This window comes from Leopardus geoffroyi, chromosome D1 (assembly GCF_018350155.1).
Source record: "Leopardus geoffroyi isolate Oge1 chromosome D1, O.geoffroyi_Oge1_pat1.0, whole genome shotgun sequence".
Classification (NCBI taxonomy): domain Eukaryota; kingdom Metazoa; phylum Chordata; class Mammalia; order Carnivora; family Felidae; genus Leopardus; species Leopardus geoffroyi.
In genome coordinates this window covers 77,534,985-77,560,502 of record NC_059329.1, presented here as the reverse complement: position 1 = coordinate 77,560,502, position 25,518 = coordinate 77,534,985, and the positions used below count along the sequence as shown (strand labels likewise).

At 38.2% G+C, this 25,518-nt stretch overlaps 1 long non-coding RNA gene and 1 pseudogene across 1 annotated transcript in view; both read left to right on the top strand.

The window, feature by feature from the left end:
* The window catches only part of LOC123601493, a 182,706-nt gene that overhangs the window by 53,328 nt on the left and 103,860 nt on the right, over positions 1-25,518 (top strand). Inside the window, exon 3 of the long non-coding RNA XR_006714135.1 lies at positions 12,267-12,425. This is a non-coding gene — a long non-coding RNA (uncharacterized LOC123601493). The remainder of the gene's footprint in view (positions 1-12,266; positions 12,426-25,518) is intronic.
* On the top strand, positions 2,283-2,381 carry LOC123602773 (annotated as a pseudogene).

Here is a 25,518-nt window from a genome sequence, read left to right as displayed (position 1 = left end):
CCCAAAGATGCCACACAGGAGATGATTAGCATAGATAGAAACAATCTAATTGCATACAATACACAATTTTTACATGATTTATACCTTTTGAATGTCTTGTAGCTACTCTTCACATCTTTGTAAAAATATCTAATTATTTGGTAAGTGCAGGGTTCAAATAGTTACTGAGATTCATAGCAATTAGAATTAATTTGCTTTTTAGGAGGGCTTTTTTATCCTTGCAGTTTCCTGAAGATAAATCATTTGACCTCAGGCTCACAGAAAAAATAAGCCCAAGAGAAGTATTACTTGGAAATAGTACAGTCTCAGCAAATGCTGAGCCATGAAGACTGAGTTCACCAGAGGGGACCCAAAACCATATACATCAGCGGCTTGTTCAAAGTGGTAATGAGTGGCTAACACAGCCCGAGTAAGAACCTTTTTCTCTTGACTACCAGGCTAGGGATGTTTCTACAACATTCTACCCTATAAGAAGGCATTGGAGTCAGCCAACATGCTTGGGCAATATGTGCCTAATTTTTCCTATATTTCTGTGAAGAGCAACCTCTATCTATCCTTCAAACTTTCCCTTACATGAGTGGTTTTCCTGTCTTTTGTCTTTGTTAATTTACCACAGGAGTCTTTTTGTATTTTTAAGGTAGTTTCCTATTCAAGATCTTCTGATAGTCACCCAATATCTAGGAAATAAAGTTTCCTAATTTCACTCTACTAATCAGAGTTTTTTCCTAATAAAGTAGCAATTCACCCTTGTCTTCTTCTATTCATAAAAAAATAGCACTTCCCATTATGGAGCACTATTTAGTTTTAGACATTTTAACATCTACGATCTCATTAACTCAATGAAATAGGCAATATTGTTATTCTTACATTTATAGATAACATTGTAATGCCAGAGAAGTTAAGTAACTGAACCAAGGTTACTTAGAAATCATCAGAAGTAGGATTCAAATTCAGGCTATCAGACCTGTGCAAGGGCTTAACCCCTGACCTGTGTTCCTTATCGTCAACAGCGTATCCACCCTCCTCAAACCAGTCAGGATCCCTGATTCCCACTGTATACTTTGCTTATTCTCACATTGAAGCCTCTGCTCATCATCTACTACTCACCCAAATTATCCCTCTTTATTGTCTCTCCAAGCCCTTCTTTAAAGGCCTGTATTAGTTTCCTAGTGCTATTGTAGCAAATGACCATGAATTTAATGCCTTACAACAACAAACGTTTATTATTTTATAGTACTAGTAGTCAGAAGTCTGGAAATGGGTCTTATAAGACTAAAATCAAGGTGTCAGCAGGGCTGCGTTCCTTCTGGAGGCTCGAGGCAGAGTCGGTTCCTTGCCTTTTCCAGCTTTTGGAAGCTGCTTGCATTGCTTGACTGGCTGTATCTCCCACTCCTGCTTCCATCCCTACACCTCCTCTGACTCTCATCCTCCTGCCTACCTACCCTTCTCTCTCTTGTAAAGACCCTTGTTAATATAGTGGCTTCACCCAGATAATCCAGAACAATCTTCCCACTTCAAGATCCTTAAATCACAACCCAAAGTCCATTTTGTCATGTGAGGTAGTACATTCACAGATTCCAGAGATTGAGACCAGCAACTTTGTGGGATCTTAATTCTGTCTACCACAAAGACCAATTCCAATATCATCCCAACCCTCAGGTTTCCTAAAAGCCTCCATGAGCAATCTATTCCATTCTGTATCTTAGAGAATATCCTTGTATCTTCTCAGCTTTGAAAAATTTTGCTTTCCACTCAGTTATATGATTTTGGAAATTGGGTTCCATTTTTTGTGGGCTCATGGTGTCTCATCTACAACCTTAGAGATTACCCAGGCCAGGGGTAACAAATTGGTCTCATCTCAAATGTCTCATCTATGCAGCTAGTAGCTTCAGCTCAAGGTTCTGTGTTGGGAGGATTTTGAGGTTCCTTTTGGTTTCAAACCAAAGAAGGCTATGATCAAATAGAATGTTTTCCATGAAGGCAAGAAATGAAAATGGCAGCTTGGGGGCCACATACTTGCCACTTCTGCTCTTCTCCCCTATCTCTCCAGCTTCAAGATGAGGAAAAGCAGTTGGAAAATGGGGCAATCAGCTTTTACAGAGGGCTTACTATGGGTCTGGCACTATTCTGGTATATTCGTACTGTTCTGGTATATTACCTAAACTTACCTTCTTTGACCCTCATAATAACCTTATAAAATAGAAGTGGAAATTAGGATTTAAAAGTTTAAAAAAACATTGAAAGAACTTGGGACAAAAATAGAGATCTGTAGTGCTCACTTCGGCAGCACCTATGCCAAATGCTAAAATTGGAACGACACAGAGATTGGCACGGCCCCTGCACAAGGATGACATGAAAATTCATGAAGCTTCCATGTTTGTGACAAACAAAAAACCCAGACTCTTGACTATGAAGAGCAAACTAATGGTTACCAGAAGGGAAGTGTGCGGAGGGATGGGAGAAACGGGTGAAGGGGATTAAGAGTACACTTACCATGATGAGCATTGTATGTTGTATAGGATTGTTGAATCACTACATTGTACACCTGAAACAAATATAGCACTGTATGTTAATGATACTTTAATTTAAAAAAAGAGATCTATCTAATTGCAAATCCAATTTTGTTCACTATAATAAACTTGGGATTTAAATGATTTACACAAGGCCAAGTAAAACTAGAAACAAAGCTGGGATTAGAATTATGGTAAGTACATTTCCCCCCCAAAACAGGACACAGTGATGGGCACATGGCCACAATGCTGAATACTTAAAACTGGGGCTTTTATAATAAATCCAAAGGTTTACAGTTAACTGCAACCAATTATCAACACATACAGCAGAGTTCTTTTGTTTGTTTGACTACATTCAGTGATCATAGGACATTATTCATTTTCTCTGAGTGAAAACCTGGCTGGTTTTTTGGCATTGAGATTTTCCTTTCTTTTACTTACCCTGGAGTATTTGTCTTTGGTTTTCTTTAATAATTTCCTGTAAATCAGACCTTCCTGCTTTCTTTTCCCCTGTCTTTATTCATCTGAATTGCTAAACATGCTCTGGAAACTGGAGTTCTGACAGAGATGTCAAGAACCAGCTATTCCAACTCTCTGCCCAAAGGCCCCTGTGCTAAACAAACATTTGCCTCGAGCCAAGAACCCTTTGCTAAGGTGCCCTCATTGATGAGACTCCCTGCAGTCAGGTCAAAATCAGTTTCCAAGCAATGGATCATGTCACTGTCTTGCTCAAAATGCTCCAGGGCCCCCCATCTCTTTCTAGGGAAAAGTCACATTCTTATTCTTGGCCACAGGGCTTTCCTTGTTTTACACAGGCTATTGTACCACTAAGTTCATCTCCTCCTCCTCTCTCCACCCCCTCTGTCAGCCCACTCAGCATCCTCCTTCCAGCTGCTTTGCTGCTTTCAATCCTCTTATCTCGCTCCCAGGTTTTTGTCATGCCCTGAATTCTATCCCCTGGGTTGGACTCCTCTCCTGCCATGCCTAACATATCTGCTTAAGTCATTTTTTAAAATGCAAATCTGACCATGTCATTTTCCTGCTCACATTCCTCTAGTGGCTTCCTTTCACCCAGGTCAGTGGTTCTGAAACCTAACTGATAGCAGGGTTGTAGAGATGCAGCTCTGAGTCTCACCACCCACTCCATCCCCCAGCCAAGATTCCAATTCAGAAGGTCTGGGATGAGGCCAATAATAATACCTTCCAAAGTCCCCTAGTCATTCTGATGATGAGTCAGGTCTTCAGAGTATACACACATCCCTTACCAACACATAATACGCCCTCTGGTTTAGTCCCATTCAGGTTCACACTTCATCACAATCTACACTAAACCCTAACCCCATCCCCACCCCACCTCCAACCCCTAGGACTGCTAGATTTGGGCTACTCTGACTTGTTTCCTGCACAATAACATGCTCTTTGCAATCTCCATGATTTTATACATGGCATCCTATTCTCTAAATGAGGAAAAGGTTAACTCTGAAAGATGACTTCCAAATCCAGCTCAGGCATTAAGTTCTTGAGGAATTCCCTACTATCCCTCAGACTGAGTCGATAGCTCCCTCCTGTGTATCACTTCTGATTACTATATTTTGCTTATTTCCTATACAGTGCTCTATTTTATAAAACAGACAATGTATTTGTTTTATGCATTAACAAGCTTCTTGTATTTCAGCCAAACTTACCATTGTGCTAGAGTTACAGTTCCTTTTATGTATATATAACTCAGAAAATATTTTTATTCCTACAATATCATATATGATCCTTACAACAATTTCTTTTGAGATGAGAGAAATGATATTCACAGAAGCCGGCTTGCCCCATATCACATAGAAAAATTATGAGAATTCAGCTTTCTTACTCCAATGATGTGATATATGATGTACCATATAACATCTCAAGATGTACATCTTATGGTGTACTTTTCAAATTACTAGAAGAGTCACATAGTAAGTGCCATATATAGGACATTAAAGCTCTATTAAGCAATGTAATAAAGTATCCCATAAAAAGGAAAAATTATATTTTTATCAATAATTGTATCTATTAAAAAGAAAACAAACTGATCTGTTAGTTAGAAACTAAAAATGAAAACATAAGCCTCCCAATCTCCCACCATTGCCTCTTTTTCATTTTGATCCTGAGGATGATTAGAATGTCCTAATTTCTATTTTGGTAAGTAGGTTTTCGGCAGGGTTCCCCTGAGGTCTAGCAAGCTGAGATAGATATAAGGGAAGCTGCATCCAGAAAGTGTTAGACACTAAGGAATTGATCTAAATTCTCTTTTTCACAGCCATTCTTCAGTTTATTCAAAAACTCTTAGAGACCTAATCTATTAATAAAATGTCATGACTTCCTTTTTTTTAAATACTGACTGGTATTTTCAAAACCAGAAGCAAGTGAGCTTAGGTATAATTCTTTAGGGTATTCCCTGAAAGTTCCATTTGATAGCATTTCCTTATTTCAAATCTAAAGATTCAGACTTTGACTTTCAGAAGAATATAACTGTTGGTATCATAGGAAAAAGCTACATGGGTCCCAGGCATATTAGAAATTAATTTTAGGAATTGATAACATCCCATAAATGGGGATGAAGAAAACCTACTGTTCCTCTGATGCTTTACTATTAAGACATCTCTTAGAAACCATAGACTTCATCATGAAAGGACCCATGATGAAATGGCCCCTCATCATGTATCAGTTAAGATTCTTTTGTCCTCATCAAGAATAATCCTCTTCCAAATGCAAGAAAACAATAAAGAAATATATCATCTCATAATTGGAATACAAGAATTAGTGTGGGGCTCCAAAATGGTGTCATCAGCGGATCAGCAGGATATTAAAGATCCATATTCTTTCTACATTTTTAGTCTTCCTTCTTTGGCAGGTTTCCTCCTCAGCCTGTATAGCAAGATGGCTTCAGCACTTATAGAAATATATTCAGAGAGAACAATATGTAGGTGAAGGAGAAGGATAGTCTCTTCCTGTGACTTTCTTTTGGGAGTGGGAAGACTTTCCTCAGACTAACTCCCACCTCAGTGACTTTCCTTCATGCTTCATTGGTCATAAATGTGTCACATGAACATCTTTATCCATAGACCAATTACTGTCAAGGTATAATGAGTGTTGGGAGTTAATCACAATAGCCATCAGATGCCATATTTTACAGTTTTTCTCTGAACCAGAGTAGCACAACTCTGTACTCACAGCAAGATGGAACAGATTAAACAAGGAACAAGCCTAGCCTAGAATTAAAAGTAGATAAATAGAGTCTCTAGGTGTATGGCCATCAAAAATCATGGTAGACCCAAAATAATGTCATGGTATCTTCCAAATATAGATTGAGTCAAAGTGAGGGAAATGCATAAATCCACCTTGAACATGGGCACTTGCTTCCTGAAACATGTCCCTTTCTTAGCAGCATCATGTGAAGCCAATGTTTTTATTTTTTAATTAATTTATTTTTAAATTTATATCCCAGTTAGTTAGCATACAGTACAACAATGATTTTAGGAGTAGATTCCTTAATGCCCCTTACCCATTTAGCCCATCGCCCTCCCACAACCCCTCCAGCAACCCTCTGTTTGTTCTCCATATTTAAGAGCCCCTTATGTTTTGTCCCTCTTCCTGTTGTATTATTTTTGCTTCCCTTCCCCTATGTTCATATGTTTTGTTTCTTAAATTTCTCATATGAGTGAAGTCATATGATATTTGTCTTTCTCTAACTAATTTCGTTTACCATAATACCCTCTAGTTCCATGCACTTAGTTCAAATGACAAGACTTCATTCTTTCTGATTGCCGAGTAATACTCCATTGTATATATATGTACTACATCTTCTTTATCCATTCATCCATTGCTGCACATTTGAGCTCGTTCCATACTTTGGCTATTGTTGATAATGCTGCTATAAACATGGGGTGCATGTACCCCTTCAAAACAGCATACCTGTATCCCTTGGATAAATATCTAGTAGTGCAATTGCTGGGTCATAAGTAAGTTCTATTTTTAACTTTTTGAGGAACCTCCATACTGTTTTCCAGAGTGGCTGCACCAGTTTGAATTCCCACCAGCAGTGAAAAAGAGATCCTCTTTCTCCACATCCTCGCCAACATCTGTTGTTGCCTGAGTTGTTCATGTTAGCCATTCTGACAGGTGTGAGGTGGTATCTCATTGTGGTTTTGATTTGTATTTCCCTGATGATGAGTCATGTTGAGGATTTTTTCATGGGTTGGTTGGCCATCTGGATGTCTTCTTTGGCGAAGTATCTATGCATGTCTTTTGCATATTTCTTCACTAGATTGTTTGTTTTTTGGGTGTTGAGTTTGGTAAGTTCTCTATAGATTTTGGATACTAACCTTCTATCTGATATGTCATTTGCAAATATCTTCCCCCATTCTGTTGGTTGCCTTTTAGTTTTGCTGGTTGTTTCCTTCTCTGTGCAGAAGCTTTTTATTTTGATGAGGTCCCAATGGTTCATTTTTACTTTTGTTTCCCTTGCCTCTGGAGATGTGTTGAGTAAGAAGTTGCTGCAACCAAGGTTAAAGAGGTTTTTGCCTGCTTTCTCCTCGAGGATTTTGATGGTCTTACATTTAGGTCTTTCATCCATTTTGAGTTCATTTTTGTGTGTGGTGTAAGAAAGCGGTCCAGGTTCATTTTTCTGCTTGTCACTCTCCAGTTTCCCCACCATCACTTACTGAAGAGACTGTCTTTTTTCTATTGGATATTCTTTCCTGCTTTATCAAAGATTAGTTGGCCATACGTTTGTGGGTCCATTTCTGTGTTCTCTGTACCATTCCATTGATCTGAGTGTCTGTTCTTGTGCCAGTACTATACTGTCTTGATGATTACAGCTTTGTAACACAGCTTAAAGTCGGAATTGTGATGCCTCCAGCTTTGGTTTTCTTTTTCAAGATTGATTTGGCTATTCGGGTTATTTTCTGATTCCATACAAATTTTAGGATTGTTTGTTCTAGCTCTGTGAAGAATGCTGGTGTTATTTTGATAGAGATCACATTGAATATGTAGATTGCTTTGGGTAGTTTTGGCATTTTAACAATATTTTTCCTCCTATCCAGGAACATGGAATATTTTTCCTTTTCGTGTGTGTCTTCTTCGATGTCTTTCATAAGTTGTCTGTAGTTATCAGTGTATAGATTTTTCACCTCTTTGGTTATATTTATTCCTAGGTATTTTATGGTTTTTTGTGCAACTGTAAATGGGATCGATTCCTTGATTTCTCTTTCTGTCGCTTCATTGTTGTTGTATAGGAATGCAACCAATTTCTGTGTGTTGATTTTATATCTTGCAACTTTGCTGAATTCATGAATCAATTCTAGCAGTTTTTTTGGTGGAGTCTTTTTGGTTTTCCATATAGAGTATCATGTCATCTGCAAAGAATGAAAGTTTGACCTCCTACTGGCCGATTTGGATGCCTTATATTTCCTTGTGTTGTCTGATTGCTGAGGCTAAGTCTTCCAATACTATGTTGAATAGCAGTGGCAGGAGTGGACATCCCTGTTTTGTTCTTGACCTTAGGGGGAAAGCTCTGTTTTTCCCCATTGAGGATGATATATGCATTGAGACTTTCATGTATGGCTTTTATGATCTCGAGGTATGCTCCTTCTATCCCTACTTTCTTGAGGATTTTTATCAAGAAAGGATGCTGTATTTTGTCAAATGCTTTCTCTGCATCTATTGAGAGGATCATGGGGTTTTTGTCTTTGCTTTTGTTGATGTGATGAATCACATTGATTGTTTTGTGGATATTGAACCAGCTCTGCATCCCAGTACAAATCCCACTTGGTCATGGTGAATAATTTTTTAATGTATTGTTGGATCTGGTTGCTAATATCTTGTTGAGGACTTTTGCCTCCATGTTCATCAGGAAGACTGGTCCATAGTTCTCCTTTTTTGTGGGGTCTTTGTCTGGTTTTGGAGTCCAGGTAATACTGGCTTCATAGAAAGAATTTGAAAGTTTGTCTTTCATTTCTATTTTTTGGAACAGCTTCAAGAGAATAGGTTTTAACTCATCTTTAAATGTTTGGTAGGATTCTCCTGGGAAACCATCTGGCCCTGGGCTCTTGTTTTTTGGGAGATTTTTGGTTACTAATTTGATTTCCTTACTGGTTATGGGTCTGTTCAAATTTTTCTACTTCTTCCTGTTTCAGTTTTGGTAGTGTATATGTTTCTAGGAATTTGTCCATTCTTCCATATTGCCCATTTTATTGGCATATAATTGCTCATAATATTCTCTTATTATTGTTTTTATTTCTGCTGTGTAGGTTGTGATCTCTCCTCTTTCATTCTTGATTTTATTTATTTATTTATTTATTTGGGTCCTTTCCTTTTTCTTTTTGATCAAACTGGTTAGGGGTTTATCAATTTTGTTAATTCTTTCATAGAACCAGCTTATGGTTTCTTTGAGCTGTTCTACTGTTTTGTTTTGTTTTGTTTTTTGGTTTAGATGCCATTGATTTCTTCTCTAATCTTTATTATTTCCTGTCTTTTGCTGGTTTGGGGATGCATTTGCTGTGCTTTTTCCAGCTCCTTAAGGTGTAAGGTTAAGTTGTGTATCTGAGATCTTTCTTCCTTCTTTAGGAAGGCCTGGATAGCTATATACCTCCCTCTTATGTCCGCCTTTGCTGCCTCCCAGAGGTTTTGGGCTGTGATGTTATCATTTTTATTGGCTTCCATTTACTTTTTAATCTCCTCTTTAGCTTCTTCATTAGCCCATTCATTCTTTAGTAGGATGTTCTTTAGTCTCCAAGTATTTGTTACCTTTCCACATTTTTTTCTTGTGGTTGATTTCAAGTTTCATAGCATTGTGGTCTGAAAATATGCACAGTATGATCTTGATCTTTTTGTACCTGTTGAGGGCTGATGTGTGTCCCAGTATGTGATCTATTCTGGAGAATGTTCCATGTGCACTGGAGAAGAATGTGTATTCTGCTGCTTTAGGATGAAGTGTTCTGAATATATGTTAGGTCTGGCTCCATTCTCCACTAGATGGTGCTGCTTAGCTTACTGGGGTGGATTATTGTGGCCCCTGTAGGAGTGTATGCACATGCATGGGAGGAGTGAAAGTGGTGTCACCCAGCTACCCAGTCTCTAGTATTGGAACTCCCCTATCAGTAATCCTGCACCTGTCCTTTGTCCCTGGCTTTCATCCACTCCCTGCCTTTACACTGTCCATGACCAAGCTGTCAGGATGCCAGGCAGCATCTCCATCCTGAGTTTTATTTCAGATGCAGTTGTGTTTCCCAACCTCTCACTTCTGAGGGAATGCACTTTGACCCACTCAGAACTTCTGGGGGAGGGTCTCACTGAGAAATAGCAGAGTGCCCACCCGTACCCAGGAATGTTCGCAGGGCCATGCTGCTGCCAATGCCCAGAGACTGCAGCTAGGTGCCACCCCACCCCAGAAGAAGTTCACACGATCGTGTAGCAGAAGTATTTCAGGGATTATGGAAAATAACAACACACATCTGTCCCCAGGCTCCCCCCTTAACATTTTTGTTCTAGCACCAGCAAATGTAGTTGCTCCCCTGGGTCTGCTGGCACCTTTGCCTGTGGGGGTGCTGCACAGCCTCTACCAAATGTCCTCCTAGCAGGGGATCTGCCTCTCCCCATGTGGCCCAAGGATCCCTGGACCTCACTCTGCTCCTGGGGATTCGCCCTTCTCACCAGAGCACCACCAAGTGTTGAGCTGTGGATTTTCAGACCTGCATTCCCCCTGTTTATAGAGTCTTAATGGAATTTAAACCCTCTCCTTTCTTCTTTTTCTCTTTTTAGTTCAGTCCCTGTGGCTATTTCCACTTTTCCACTTTCTCTCCAACTGCTCTTGGGTGGGGAGCAGGGTTTCCCATACTCTCCCCCCATCTCCATACATTCTCCACAAGCAAAAACAGCTCCGTACCCTCCGTGGCTTCTCTCTTTCCCAGTTCACCTCTCTACGATGTGTACCTACTGAATTCTGTGGTTCAAGTTGTGCAGATTGTTGTGTTAATCCTCAAATCAGTTTTCTAGGTGTGCAGGATGGTTTAGTATTGATTTGGCTGCATTTCAGGGATGAACGTTGCAAAAAAAATCTTCCATATTATTCTGCTATCGTGGCCTCTCATCCTTAAAGCCATTTTAATATCCTAGAATGTGAGAAGCTGTTAATCCTTTACTTTAATTTGGGTGAGAGATTCACACCTTTCAAATCATTAAATTTATGGAGAATGAGAAGCAATATTAAAGTTTCTTTTTCTTTGATCTAAACTCTGTGCTTTTTGTGTAAAGTCCTACTCATTTAGACAAAACAAAGTATTCTCAATTCAACTGTACAACAAGAAAAATGTCTGTAGTCAGACTAATATAGACATAAGCTCCTTTTGATACTGATAGGCAAAGCAATTTAATAATTAGTCTACCAACACCACCCACCACAAATACAAAATGGGAAACAGTACTGAAGCCATCCATACTCTCTATTCAAGCATTGACTTGGAAACCCTGAGATTAATAATGATGGCGATTAGTGGATACAGATGTGGAAGAATATAAGCAGGAAAAATAACGTCCGAGTTAGGAGGGCTGACACTTCAGATAACAAACTAACTCTATCCTCCATGATGCTGGACACATAAATAAAGAAAATATTTTCCTGAGCCATCTGGATGCCTGCATCACATCACTAAATCATGTCAAACAAATTCATCTTATGACAAGTATCTTTAACTCCTTAACAGCTTATTTAGATCTAGCCTGGAATTACCATATCTGGTCTATATTCTACTTCAGAATCCTAAAGTTGCACTAATTTGAGTGACATTTCATTTTTTCCTCAGTTTAAAGTCATTGAGTGGTCTACAGTAGTCATTGTCATTTTAGGACATTTTTTTTTTAATTTTTTTTTTCAACGTTTATTTATTTTTGGGACAGAGAGAGACAGAGCATGAACGGGGGAGGGGCAGAGAGAGAGGGAGACACAGAATCGGAAACAGGCTCCAGGCTCTGAGCCATCAGCCCAGAGCCCGAGGCGGGGCTCGAACTCACGGACCGCGAGATCGTGACCTGGCTGAAGTCGGACGCTTAACCGACTGCGCCACCCAGGCGCCCCAGGACATTTTTATTCTTAACAAAAGTTAAGAGAAATTTATTTAAGAGAACTTAAGGTGAAAATATCCAGCAAACAAGACCATCTGTTCCGGAATGATAGAATATGATGACTGGTGTAAATGTGATAGAAATGCACAAAATACCACAATGTAGAATGTTATAATTATTATTGCTATTATTAATATTTGACTATCAAATCTGTTATCAGTGCTGGGCAGTAACAAATTCTTCTTACTATTTTCCAGAATCTTCTCTTATATCCTTTAATTACTAAGCTCTTATTTCCAGCTTATTAAGTATCTAGTATAGGAGAAAAAGGTAATAAAGAAGAAGTCTACCCTTGAATTGTCCAGTTTCATCAAGATGAGTACAATTTATACTCAGTTTCAGAGTTGCATTAGAATAAGGGCCAAATGCATGCTGAAACCTTGCACACAGGAGATGCTGGTTATTTCTGTCTTTGTTTCTGGGATTCCAATGGATTTCTTTAAGGAAATCAGGTTTTCTTTCTTATAACAAAGCCTAATTTCACACACTGGGGCTTTGGTGGAAGTGATTGTACAGTTTTATTATCTGACAAGAATAATGCTGACTATCATTCCTTCAAAGAGCTTCTTTTCTCAAGGAGGTAATATGGGACTTGTCTTACAGGGTGAAAGTACCAAGAACTACATAATGAATAGTAAAAAAGAATATGGTGGAGGATTATGGTGTGTCGTGCTTCAGGAGACTAAATCTCAGCGTCAACTCCTATGGATGTAAGGTGGATAATAGAGAGAGGAGGCCATCAGAAACAGCTTGTTAAATGAGGTGAGTTTTCATTGCTACAATGTAACATTAATTTTAGGAAGACTATCCTTTCTGTCTAATTGAGCAAGTCCAAAATTAAACTCATTATTTACTCTGCCACTAAAGTGGCTTCTCCCCTAAACTTAATTTGAATAAATGGCACTGTTGCTATAGCTCAAAACCCAGGAATTGCTTTGCTTTATTTATTTTCCTCATTCCTACCTTCCAAACCATTAAAAATTCTTGTAGCATTTAACTGTAAACTATGTTATGAATCTGACCACTACTTACCGCTTCCACTGCTAACACACTAATCAAATCCACTGTCTTCTCTCACTTGGATTATTGTATTTCCTGAATCTCTTGCTTATTCCTACTCTTGCCTCCTAGAGTTAAAATTCCCTAAACAACACTTAATGATCTTTTATTTTTTTATTTATTTTTTTTTTAATTTTTTTTTTCAACATTTATTTATTTTTGGGACAGAGAGAGACAGAGCATGAACGAGGGAGGGGCAGAGAGAGAGGGAGACACAGAATCGGAAACAGGCTCCAGGCTCTGAGCCATCAGCCCAGAGCCTGACGCGGGGCTCGAACTCACGGACCGCGAGATCGTGACCTGGCTGAAGTCGGACGCTTAACCGACTGCGCCACCCAGGCGCCCCAAAGATGATCTTTTAAAAATGTATGTACAATCGGACCATTCCTCTGATCAGGACCATAATATGGCAGGATGATTAGAAAACTATCCAAAGTTCTTAGAGTGTCCAAATCACCTTTACCTTTCTCACTTCTAGAAAAGTATCCATTACTAGTCTCCCCTCGTTGATTCCGTTTCAGCAACACCAGATTTCTAAATGCAGAAGCTTATTTCTAGCTCAGGATCTTCCCTTTCTGGAAGATTCTTTCTTCCTTTAATTTTTCAAGTCTCTACTTTCTCTCACTAAGAATTTTCATATTCGGCAGTCATTTAATGTAGCAATGTTCAATAATATGAAAAACTTCCACTTCTGGCCAACACAGAGTAATAGATACTAGATTTACCCTCCTCCTTGAAACAACCTAAAAACTGAAAAAAGATATGAAAAGTTGTCTCTCAGGTTCCTTGACATCAGGCAATAAAGGACAGTAGTCCCTGAGATACAGGAAACAACTGAGGGAAATTTTCCATAACTCATGTCTGGACATAGTTTACAGGTCACAGTGCAGAGAGGGGAGCTTAAGCAGAGTCCACTGTGCTCAGTGAGCTAAGAAGATGGAATTAAGAGTATGTGGAAGCCAAGGTAGCAAGAAGTCATAGAACATAGTGCCAGAGAGAAGAGAATTCCAGAGATCTTTACACGATCTTCCTCGGCTATTCAATTAAGCATTGATTAGGACATGTGTAAAGAAGTTAGAGTAATCAAGGTAGTATGCAACTGGCATTAAGACACTTTGATCAGTGGTGGGGGTATCTGGGTGGATCAGCGGGTTAAGCATCTGACTCTTGGTTTCAGATCAGGTCATGATCTGGCCATTTCGTGAGTTTGAGCCCTGCATCGGGTTCTGTGCTGGCAGTGCAGAACCTGCTTGGGATACTCTCTCTCCCTCATTCTCTGCCCCTCCCCCACTCATGCTGTCTCTGTCTCTCTCAAAATAAATAAATAAACTTAAAAAAAAGTTTTTAAAAAGTTACTTTGGTCAGTGGAACAGGATATAATTCAGAAGCAGACCCATAAATATATGGTCAATTGGGTTTTGGTAAAGTTGTAAAGGTCATTCATTCTGTGGGAAAAGATAACGTTTTCAACAAGTGGTACTGGAAAATGTGGACATTCATATGGAAAAAAAATGGCATTTTATACCTCAGGCCATATTCAAAAGTTAGCAAAAAACACCAAATCATAAACCTAAAATTAACACTTCTAGAAGAAAAGATGGGAGAACATTTTGTGATATTGGGTTAGGCAAAATTGTCTTTCTTTTGACATCAAAAGCATCATCTATAAAATATATTAAATAAGTTGATAACTTTGACTCCAAAATATAATAACATCTGATTTCAAAATAAGTCTTAAAGAAATGAAAATGTAAGCCACATCTTAGAAGAAAATATTTGCAAATCATATATATGATAAAAAAAAAAAAACTTGTATCCAGAATATACGAAGGATTCTCAAAACTCAATAATATAAAGACCTAATAAAAATGGGCAAGAGGTCTCAACAGAGACTTCATCAAACAAGATATATGGATGCATACATAAAAAGATGATAAATGTCATTATTCATTAGAGAAATACGAGTTAAAATCGCAACAGTATACAGCTATATATTTGTAAAATGGTTAAAGCTAAAGTCTGGCCATACTACGCACAGGTTAGGATGTAGAGCACGTAGAGTTATTCTGAGATAGCTTACTGTATCTTTAATTTCACATTCCGGTATTTCATTGCTAGAATATGGAAATACAATTGGTTTTTGTATATTGATTTTTATATCCTACAGCTTTGCTAAATTTTCTTGTTATTTCTAGCATTTTTTTTTTGTAGATTCCATAAGATTATCTATATTCACTTGCTATTTTGGATAGGATTTTGAGGCTTTATCTATGCTTATCTGTGAAGAGTGGTATACTTAATTAGTACTAACTGTCAGGAAAACAGAAGGAACAGTGGTAGCAACCATGAACCTATTTTTGGTACCAATTTTCCCTAATTCTCCCTTTATATAAATAGAAAATTAAGCCTTAGAAAAGTAAAGTGATGCACCCAAGTGGGGAAGGATTAAATGAAAGCCCGTGCATTCTACTCCACTTACACACAGTATTTACTATGCTTCCCGCTATCTTCTCATCAAAGCCCAAATGAAATCTAATTTCCTTCACACATCACTCAGTTCTAGTCTTCCCAAATATAATTACTTTATTTTTCCTTATGGGTAAGTGGCCCTTAGATCATATCTATATCATGACATATACTGTAGTATCCTTTTCCAGTTACTACAAGGCAATCCTCTTAGATGGAAAGTGAATTTACAAACTACATTGTTAACGTCTCCTTAATATACTTTCTTTTTTTTTTTTTTAACATTTATTTATTTTTGAGACAGAGAGAGACAGAGCATGAACGGGGAGGGGCAGAGAGAGAGAGGGAGACACGGAATCTGAAACAGGCTCTAGGCTCTGAGCTGTCAGCACAGGGCCTGACGCAGGGCTTGAACTTATGGATCGTTAGATCATGACCTGAGCCGAAGTCAGCCGCTTAACTGACTGAGCCACCCAGGTGCCCCACTTTGTTAATGTCTCCTAAACCTGAAATGATATCATAGAGATATCCAAGTGATTTAAAAAAAAAAAACAGAGATTAAAAAGGTATAAATCATCTGCTACCTTATAATACATTCATTTCCATGTCTTATCTATATGTTCGTTATAATCTCCACTCCTTTGCACTAATTGAAATACTTTAAATATTAAGAGCCTACTAAATACAAAAGTATTCTTAAATCTTCAGACTGTAAATTCTTTTTTTTTTTTTTTAATTTTTTTTCAACGTTTATTTATTTTTGGGACAGAGAGAGACAGAGCATGAACGGGGGAGGGGCAGAGAGAGAGGGAGACACAGAATCGGAAACAGGCTCCAGGCTCTGAGCCATCAGCCCAGAGCCTGACGCGGGGCTCGAACTCACGGACCGCGAGATCGTGACCTGGCTGAAGTCGGACGCTTAACCGACTGCGCCACCCAGTCGCCCCCAGACTGTAAATTCTTAATGAACCAAAGTACCAAACCTCTAATGTTAGAAAACCCATAATGAACCAGGCTTGTAAGACACATTTTTAGATAGGTAACTTCCTAATGACAGTGACATTAAACATGAGATTGTACAGGCAGACATCAGTTCCCTCTACTCACAAATCTTCTTGCTTTGAATCTTCTTTAAGCATGTACAGTGGGCTAGAAATTTCACAACTTAGTGGAGATTATGTAATCATAATAATTAGTATTACTAGATAAATAAGAAACAATTTTAAGTAAAAATGTTAAATGAAACATAATAAATAATAATTATATTAACAAAACAACAATAATAAAGTATTTATTTAAAGTTGAATTTAAACTAAGGGAATCATACATATATGTAGGACCAGTAAAACTTTTTTATGATCAATTGGTCATGATTTGTATGGGAGAACAGCTTAATATAAACTAAAATATATATAATTAGACATTTGAAACCATTATTAACTCAGCCTTGAACATACAAAGAACTGAACAAAAAGAGGTCCTGGTTTATTGTGTGAATAAAAAGAATTTCCAAAGTGACTAAGGACCACACTTTGTTCTGCAAGAGCACATATGCATGAGAAAATAGAATATCCATTGCCACAAATGACAAAAATGCACTCCCAGGGAATTCCTGAATACTCCCTGGCATTTCCAGGGTGGTGAACTCGTCTTTGTTGCAGGCTACCTGTGCATTTGTTCTCACCAAAGTCAGGAGCTGACTATTGTCATTGTCTATACGACATTCCTCAGAGAAAATCTAGCTGAAGAGTGCCAGTGAAAGGAGTTAGAATGTATGTAGATCATCATTTTGGGAAGATTAGTCAGTCTTCCCTTTCTGTAAACTCTGCTTGTGCAGTCCTCCCACATAAAACACATGACAATCAATTTCTTCACAGCTTAGTTTGGTAGAAGGAAGATGGGCTTTGCTAATAATGAATCTGGGCTCAATTTGGCTCTGATACTTAAAATTTATGACTCAGGCATACTTTACCTCTCTGCTTTCCTTATTTCCAAAGAGTATTTGAAAATCTCTAGTTTTGCATGTTTTTTTGAAATTTATAAATAATACAGAAAAAAATCCCTAAAATTGGTGACTATAAATAATAATAGTAGTGTGTATTTTTGTGTATATGGGAACTAATGGAATGTTTTTAAAATTTACCTGGAGAATCAGTATTTCATTTTGATAGCTATTTTGCTCTCCGCCCCAAGCCCTCAAATGCCATAGCATTTGCTTTTATTGGCCTTTGAATGGCTATGAGATATATGGTGTTGACCTATTGCAGTGTTTGCGAGTTTTCAGTTATTGAGTAAATTTACTCTTTTATAATGCAGGTGCCAATGTACAAGGTCAATGACCACATTACAAACTTGCCGTGTGAGAGCTATTGAGCTATAATATCCATCACTGAGTATGGTAGAAAATGATTTGACCTTTCCTTGAATAATAGTTACTGGATCAAATTATTTTTCAGCTTGAAAATAATTGCAGATCTGAGATGCCCACGTAAGCTACTGCCTTCTGAATTCACATCAATGCTTCATGTTCCCATTGCTGTTATTGTGAATCATAAGGAGCAGTACGTGAAATGTGCCAAAGCAGCATGTGGTAATGGGATGACAGAAGGTTTTGGATTTGAATTTACTCCTGACTCCTCTTCTGTCTTATAGATAGTATCTGTCAAATTACTTCCCTATACTGAATTAAAATTTAAAAAATATTAGTTCCCTATGTCTTAGTACTGATGTGAAGTTTAACTATAGTAATATATTGTTTAAATACTGTTGTCTAGTTTTAGTTCCAATATGAAACGCTCTTGAGAGCCATCACTCCAAATCTTTACAATGAGAAAAAGTTGGATACACTGAAAATCAGTGACTTTTCTTGTACCCGTCAGAGAACTGAGGCTGCTGGACAAAAGTTTCATTATAAAATCTGGAGAGATAAGTACACCCAGAGAGACACAGCTGAGATTTTCTTACCCAAAACAAAACCACTGAGGCTATAAGTGGATAGGAACACTGAAATTTGAATTTTGATGAATTGTAGACTAGTCTGTGGGTGAGAATCTCTGGGTGGCTGCAGCCTTAGGGAAGCTCCTACACATTCACAGGCATTACCTCCAAGAACCCCATTAGGTTCCCAGGGTGATGATTTGAGAAAACAAGAGAGACCCCCAAGTGGCTCTGTCAGAGGGAAAAGAAGAGTAATTATTATAAATACATCCAGAGTTTTTTCCATAGCAAATACCTACTCTCTAGCAGAAAGGATTTTGCCAGAGCCTTATCTCAGCTGAGGAAATGTAATTCCTCTCACTCCAGTCCCCTCCAGCCTCCCTGGTCCATCTGAGAGAGGGAAAAATACATTTTCAACAATGTTCAGGACTTCATAGAAGGAGTTTGGCAATACTGCAGCCAGGGAAGGAGTAGGAAGCAGAAGGTAAAAGGCTGTGTTGCTGAAGGAATATTTGTGAAATCACAGTACCAAAATACAGAGCCACCAAAAGACTGAGATTTAATTGCGAGACTATAGAAAGTTCCTTCTACCCTATACTTTAGCACCATGCCAAGAAATCTCCAGTAAAGCAATAGTGGACTTTAGCTGAGAAGATACATTTCATGGAATGTCTCTGAGAAGGAATACTTAGGGAAACTGAAAATCAGGAGGGAAGATGAATGAAAGAATGAATGAATGAATGAATGATGAATGAATACAAGAGGACTTTGAAGCCATTGGCACCTATGGCTGCAGAATACATTAAACACAGCCTAACCCCTAGGCAGATTAACTAAATCCTCACACTGAAAATGTATTTACCTCAATTCCTATTACCCAGTACAATAGTTTGGCTTTTCACAAAAAATTATAAGACATATCAAATGGGAAGAAGAAGAAGGGGAAGGAAAAAAAGAAGAAGTGGGGGAGAGGAAGCAAGGAGGGAGGGAAGAAGAGGAAGAGAAAGAAGAGGAGAAAGAGGAAGAGGAAAGAAGAAGAAGAAGATGATGACAACGATGACGACAGCATTTGAAGAGACAAAGCAATCATTAGAACCAAAGTTACATATGATCCAGATGTTGGAATTATCAGACAGGAAATTTTAGACAATTATGATTAATCTGGTAAGAGCGCTAATGAAAAAAAGCAAGCAATATGTAAGAATAGATGAGTAATGTAAGCAGAGAGGTGAAAACCCAAAGAATCAATAGGTAATACTAGAAATAAAAAGCAATATAGCAGAAATGAAGAATGCCTTTGATGGGCTCTTCAGTAGACTGGATACAGCCTAGGAAAGAATCATTCAGCTCAAAGATAGGTTAACAGAAACTTCCCAGATTGGAGTGTAAAGAGAAAAAATAAAAATAAAAACAACAGAGCAGTAAGGAATGTGGACACTATCAAAAGGTGTAGCATAAACATAATTGGAATACCAGAATGAGAGGACAGAAAAAATGAGCAGAAGAAATATTTGAATACTGGATGAGAGCTTTAGAAAATTAATTACAGAAACAAATTACAGATCCAGGAAGTTCATAGAATACCAAGCAAGGGAAGCATAAGGGAGATTTATAACAATGAAAGTATTCTGCATTATTCTATAATGATGAGTGCTTGACATTATACACTTATCAAAACCCGTAGAACTGTACAACAGGTGAACCCTAATGTAAACCATGGACTCTACTAATAGTAACGTATCAATATTGATTCATTAACTGTGACCAATGACCCATACTAAAATAAAATGTTAATAATAAGGGAACCTGGATGTAGAGCATATGGGGGCTCTGTGTACTATACTCACAACTTTTCTATAAATTTAAAACTATTCTAAATTATAATATGTATTTTTAAAACACCAGGTTTCCAAATATAGTAGGTTTTTAAGAAGTATTAGTCCATCTTTACCACCTAGACTATGTCAAACATAGCCTAAATTCAATTCAGTACACTTACTGTTGTATGGGATGATCATGGAAGGGAATTCCCTAGTAAATTAAATTTAAAATGTAATTAAGTATAATCGTGTGGTGTAGAGAGATAACAGATTAAAAGTTTAATAGTGGAACAGTTAGGTGCATCTCTCTGGAACATAATTTAATTTTTTGATGATTCAGATGACACTTGGAAATCTTTGAAAGCCCTAAGTCATCATTATGAACATGAGTTATTTCTGTGACAAGCAGAATTTCACTAATAAAGACCTCTTATTATGGGAATGCCAATTTTAATTTGTTTAGGAATATGGATTCATCAAGAGCATTCCAGCTTTTTGAAATTATACACATAAAAATCAATCAGTACAAAAATAAAGGTCACCACTAGAACTCTAGTTTGGGAAGCTAACTGTGTTAGCATTTCCCTGTATTGCCTGAACTGAAAGAGCTGAGCAAAGGATTTAAGAACTAAAGACAGAAATAAACGGGAAAGCCATTCTTGTCATCTTGGATAAACAGCAACATATGGCTTGCAGATTCTTTCCTGAGTCTATGTTGAAACATGCTAAGTCATGAGGATGTTCTTTCTCTTACAAATAACTTAGCAGGATTCCTTCGAATAGCTCAGTGGGTGGAGTGAGAAGTTTCTTTGAACTCTGGTTTCCCTAGGATGTCTTGCTACTTTATGTGATAATCTAACAAGTATTTATCCCTGTCCTAAATACAGGAACTCATATATTTTTCCAAAGAGGATTTTCTGTCTTTTTCTTTTTCCTTCTGAATGCTGCAAGAGCACAAAAAAGAATTTGGAGGTGGGACACAAAATAAACTGGATAAGCAAGAGGAATTAGGCCCATGTGCGAGCTAAAAGGATTACATCTGCTGCCATCTTTGAGACCTCCAAAATCCAGAGGAGTTTCCTTTGTTGATTCGGAAGTAAGATTTCAGTTGAGAGGAAAACTGTTGCAGAATTCTGCCAGTCTGGGTGTGGGTAGATACTAATTCAAAAAAGGGGAATCTAGTAATATTTGTGATGTGCTGATGTAACAGGACCTTTGTCAATTATAAAGAACGTTAATCCAGTTTACCAAACTCAGTGCATTTGACCAAATACACTGATCCTATAGCCTTTATAAAATGATGCTAGGCTTCTCTGGCCTGGACCAAAGAAATCAGGGGTTCAAGATAATGAAAGCAGCTTATTTCATATCCCCAACACAAATATTTGCGTCCTTTAAGATGCCCATTTAAGTGTGAAAGAATAACAGGCGCTATCCAGGGATGGAGTCTTTTCTAAAAAGTTCAGGTATAGAAAGACGGTTATACTTCTTTCAATAACAAACAGATAAACAAAACTAAAGATCATCTTCTCCTTCAGCTAAGCAGAAAATCTGTAATGGTTAATGTTCCTTTTTGCTCTCAATTATGCTCATCCTTATCCTTAGCCATCAGGAGAAAGAAAATAACTTGCAGACATTTTGATAGGAGATCATTTCACCATAAAATGTATTTGGACACACAATTAAAAAAATAAAGTCTCTGTGGCTCAAAGGCAGATAAGCTACTAGCCATAAAACCAATGCTCTATGAACCCACAGACACAAAAAATAATTATACCCTAGTCACTAAGCCAATATCTAAAACTATAGATCTCTCTTGGACTCCCTTGTGATTTTAGATAGGGTCTGTATCTTCATCCAACTTAATGTTGCAAAAGCTAGTTAAATCAACAAATTACCAAGACCTTTTCTAACTGCTCTAGTTAAGAGTTTGACACTGTTTGTATTTTAAGCCTATTTGAATTAGTGAAAAAAAAATCTTGCCATACTTGTACAGTTTTTGCTTATCTCTTTCCAATTTTCTTGGATAGTCACTATATATTTGGCAGCCAGCTTTTTTCCTGAATACTAGAAATAGTATACTAAAAATAGAATACTAGAAAATAGGCCACTTTATTTTAATTTGTTTTAGGGCTTCTTCAGTATGCAATGTCTATGCTAAGTGAGTGAATATGGTTTAATGAAGAGACCAAAGAATTTGAAATATGAAAGATTTGGGATTAAATTCTAGTACTGTCACTTCTTAGCTATAAGACTTTGGGGAAGGATCCAACTAAAGTTTCCTCATCTATAAAATGGTGATAATATCCATTCTTTCTTATGAAGGCGAATATGAGGATGATCTGAGTTTACATGTGTATCACGTTAGCACAATGCCTGACATAGCATATGTACTCAGCATATGGCAGTCATTAATCCACTGTTGGCTGGAACAATATTCAAAATATTTAAAATCACTATGACACAGGACATCCAATCAGTATGAGCGCCAACTTTAACAACAGAGACTGTCTGCTAGGTTGTATTAACTGATTAGCTCCAAGAAATAGGAAGCAGAAGGGATAAAATTGGAAAAAGCAGTTGGGAGAAATGATTTTTTTTAATGTTTACTTATATTTGAGAGAGAGAGAGACAGCAAGCAGGGAGGGGCAGAGAGAGAGAGAGAGAGCATCTAAAGCAGGCTTCAGGCTCTGAGCCATCAGCACAGAGCCCGACACGGGACTCCAACTTGTGAACTGTGAGACCGTGACTTGAGCAAAGTCAGATGCTTAACCAGCTGAGCCACCAAGGTGCTCCTGGGAGAAATATAATGAAGTCCTCATTTTGTGTCTAGAAGAGCACTTAAGAGTGCTTCTGGACCCTTTACCAGGAGCCAAAGTGCAGAAACCTGCAGCCCAGCCAGGGAGCAGCCTCTTTCCCAAGGTTGCTCAGCTTTAGAACTTGATTTTATTTATTTATTTATTTATTATTTATTTATTTATTTTGAGAGAGAGAGAGAAAGAGAGAGAATTTATTTATTTATTTATTTATTTATTTATTTATTTATTTATTTTGTATTTGTTTCGAGAGAGAGAGAGAGAGAGAGAATGAGAGAGAGAGAGAGAATGGGCAGGGAAGGGGCAGAGAGAGAGGAGAGAAAATCCCAAGAAAGCTCCAGCTCCGTGCTCTGTGCAGAGCCAACTCGGGGCTCCATCTCACAACTGTGAGCTGAAATCAAGAGTTGGACACTTAACCAGCTGAGCCACCCGGGCACCTCAAGAACTTGATTTTAAAACCTTGTCTATGGGGCGCCTGGGTGGCTCGGTTGGTTAAGCATCCGACTTCAGCTCAGGTCATGATCTCATGGTTCATGGGTTCGAGCCCTGCCCGGCTCGGTGCTGACAGCTCAGAGCCTGGAGCCTGCTTCGGATTCTCTGTCTCCTCTCTCTCTCTCTCTGTCCTTCCCCTGCTCGCCCTCTGTCTCTCCCTCAAAAATAAATAGACATTAAAATAAAATAAAATTATATAAAATAGAATATTCTAGAATAGAATAGAATAGAATAGAATAGAATAGAAGAGAAGAGAAGAGAAGAGAATAGAATAGAATAAAACAAAACTTCGTCTATCAGACTCCAAAACCCTTGCCTTTTCTTCCACACTGAAGTTGATGACTTTATCTCTCCTCAAGTTCCAGATTCTAAAATGGTACCATTACTTTCCTGGTCCAGTGGATTTCAAAATTGCATTCCTTGAAATACTACATTTCTGTGGAAATGATTAAAATTCTCCTAGAAAAAGTATAATGGAAGCTGAGAGGGCAGAGTTATGTGTGTCCTGGAACACGGGCCTTCGCTTCAACTAGAACCTTCATCTCTTTCTTATACTATTTCTTCCTACATAAAAAGGTTGTATTGTTTTAAGAAACGAATGTTGAGAATCCACTGCTCTATTCCAAACTCTTTTCTTTGTTCCTGCTTGTATCTCAGTGCAGCCTCAACCTAGGTCCTTGTCCATACATTTGGGTTTTTCAGCTCTCTGTGGCCTGGATCTCTGGTCACTACATGGCTGATTCTTATGCTGGAGTTCGTACTTCCCTTTAAGTTCAGAAAACTCACCTCAGCTTTACTACCCAAACTCTGAATCTCATTTGCCCCCATCTTGTGTGTTATTCTAAGAAAATGCATTCAAACTCTGGTTTTCTTCTCAGGACTTCATGTGACATAGGGTCTATTTTCTCAATTTTCAGAGCCTCTGTCTTGATTGTTACTTACTCCACTCTCTGGCCAAGCCCCTGGCTTTGCATTTAGTTTATTCTTGACTTACTGATATCAAAGGCAAGCCCATATTTTCTAATTTCAAGACAGATCTGGAGGACAACATGTCTAATACCTTAAAAGTGGCTCCTTTAAGCCAAGACATTATCTGCTGGAATTAAAGTTTTCAACATCATGAGGTTCCCCCCCTCCTCCAGTTCTACTTATTATTAGTTCTTTGATTCTTTTCCCCCTCACTTTGGCCCCTGCCTAGGACTCAAACTCTAATGACCATTCCACTGAAATCTCTTGACATCATCCATGCTGACTGCAGTCTGATGAGAGGGGAGGGCATTGACAAGGTGTTTGTAGTGGCAACCGGGACTGTTGAGGTGCTAATGTGGACATTTGAGAAGCCAAAGACATGCTGATAGTTCTACAGCCAGCATCTGCCACAGAGACAGCCCAGCCTGCAGCCAACTCCTGCTCCAACTACCACACCAACCGGTTCAATTAAGTTCAGGAAAATCTGTGATTACAGGATAAATCAGTACAGATAAATCTGTAGTCACAGGGATGGGGTGGGAGCTGCTCCAGCCATGGAGGGCAGCCGTGGGTCCACAGCAGTGAATTGGGGCCCTTCTTACCTCTGTGCCAACCTATCCATTGATCCCCACATATGAGGTGTATAGCATGAGATATTTACAGCAGCAGCTTAGCTAAAACATTTTCTACTCTCTGTATGATAGTTTGGATGGTTTCTTTTAACACGTGTCCATATTCACTCATCTTTTGCTTTGCAGTGTCTAATCTGCTAAAAAGCTCTTTTGGTGGATTTTTTTTTTCATTCTATTCTATTTTTCAGTTCTGGAAATTCCATTTGTCTCTTTTCTATAGTTTCTATTTCTTAGATGAGATTTTCCCATTTCTTTTTTCATTGGGAGTTTATGTAAGTACTTAAGTGTATGTATGTGTGTATGTATGTTTGTGTATATATGAATGAAATAGATCCTCTTCTTGCTAATTCCAATGACTGTGCTATTGCTGCATGTTACTGTTGATTGTTTGTTCTCCTGGTGTGGGTCACATTTTCCCGTTTCTGAGCATGTCTGGTAAATTTTAACTTTGTAATGGCCATAATGAGTACTACAGTGTTGAAAGAGGCGAATTTTTTTTTCACCTTAGAGAATGCTGAGTTTTGCTCTGGCAACCCATTAATATGTTGGAGAATCAGCTTAATACCCCTGAACCCTGGTTTGAATCTTTGTAGGATTGATCCAGAAGAGCCCGTATTCTTATGCTAGCATTGCATTACTTCTAAGGTGTGGCCTTGCTAGGGTA